Source organism: Crocuta crocuta, unplaced genomic scaffold, assembly GCF_008692635.1.
Source record: "Crocuta crocuta isolate KB4526 unplaced genomic scaffold, BGI_CrCroc_1.0 scaffold31, whole genome shotgun sequence".
Lineage (NCBI taxonomy): Eukaryota > Metazoa > Chordata > Mammalia > Carnivora > Hyaenidae > Crocuta > Crocuta crocuta.
In genome coordinates, this window is record NW_027528362.1 from 15,322,582 (window position 1) to 15,324,339 (window position 1,758).

Here is a 1,758-nt window from a genome sequence, read left to right on the forward strand (position 1 = left end):
AACAGCTTTTTTTTTTTTTTTTTTTTTCCCCTGAAAGATTGAGGTTAATTTTTATTCAGATCATATTGTTGTGGAGCAGCACTACCAACGGGGTGCTTATAGGGCCTCCCTTATAGGGCCAGGCTCTGTGGTGCTAGTCAGTCCCGCATAGCCCAGTGAGCAAGGGGCCTGAGGCTACCCAGGCTGCGGCCCACACCCTTGTCCCACTCCATCCCCAACCTCAGCAGGGACACTGTCCACTGTCTGCATGGTTTTGTCATTGCAGGGGTGCTATGTAAGTGGAAGCATACAGTGTGTGACCTGAGATTGCTTTTCTTACTCAGATATGCCTTCCCTTCCGATCACCCAAAGTGTTGCTGCTATCAGTGATGTTGATTTTTAAAATGTTCCCAGTAAAGGCAAGGCAAAAGCACAGGCAAGAGGAGAACTTTCTTCTTCTTCTTTTTTTTTTTATTTCTGAGAGAGAGAAAACGCAAGTGGGGTAGGGTCAGAGAGAGAGGGAAACACAGAATCGGAAGCAGGCTCCAGGCTCTTGAACTCACGAAATGTGAGATCATGACCTGAACCAGAGTCGGATGCTTTAACCAACTGAGCCACCCAGGTGCCCCGAGAGGGGAGCCTTCTTATCTTCACCCCTGGCTAATCGCGTCTGTATTACTCAGGAGTTTCTCTAGTTGCCTTAACCTCAGGTGCACTAGGACAGCCATGGGTCTTTTTGGTGGAAGGTTTTTATATGAACACTTGTTTTTCAGCTGCCTTTTTATGTAGCAGCAGTGAGTGGTCTTTATTTGCACAGCTCTAGGGGCTGGGACTCCTCTCCATGAACTCTGTGATGCTGTGGTGGAAAAGGGTGCCTTGTGCATAATGGCTCCTCCTTAGGAGGCCTGGCAGGTTATGATGCCCTTTCAGCATCAGTATTGACCCCCATCTGTGCACACCAGTGCTGCTCTGGTAAGAGCAGGACCATGCATATTAGCCCTAGACAGGTGGTAGCATGTGAACCCCGCCCTTCTCTCTGCACCCATGGGGCCCTCCGAGGCCTTTCCCACCCTCCCCCCTACTCAGGCTTCCACTGAGGACAAGAGCAAGCTGCTAAATGCCCCGGTTGGTGACTGTGGGGCCCAGGAGTGGTGAGCCCTGCAAAAACACCTCGGTGGACGTGCCCACCCAGGCTGCCCTGTCCTTGGGCCCCCAGGTGGCCACAGGAGTGGAGGAGGCTTCCTCGAGGGGCTGGAAGCTCCCCTGAGCTGGGGTTTGGTTGTTCCTCCTCTCCTTCAGGGCAGAGCTGGCTGGCTTCCACTGTTGCTCCTAGTCCTGATCTTCAGTCGTTCCCTCCTTCCCTGGACTCACCATACTGGTGTCTGGAAGCAGTTCAGTAGTGTTTCATACACATTATTCAACCACCATTGCATTTCTCCATTTCTGAGAGTCTAATTAGATGATGGGTTGGTATTTTCTACAAAGGGGCAATTCAGGAATAACCCACATAGAAATTACAGGTGTCAGTAATTATTTAGTCCATGGCCCTAAAAATCCACCTCTGAGGGCCCATGCCTTGCTTGGTCTCGGGCCACGGGTTCACCCTGCCTGGTGATTTAGAGGGGCTCAGATGTGTAAGTTTTCATCTCTCCACCTGGGAGGGCAGATGCCATGATTCTGCTGGTTCCAGGGAATGTTCTGGGTTTGAACAATAACCTTTTCCCAGAGAACTAATTTTACCTTCTTTCAAGTTATTTTAAATATTAACAGTTTTTCTGC

General features: G+C 50.1%; 1 protein-coding gene across 2 annotated transcripts in view; it reads left to right on the forward strand.

The window, feature by feature from the left end:
• The window catches only part of UPF3A (UPF3A regulator of nonsense mediated mRNA decay), a 21,857-nt gene that overhangs the window by 18,882 nt on the left and 1,217 nt on the right, over window positions 1-1,758 (forward strand). The gene's annotated exons all lie outside the window — the stretch shown is intronic.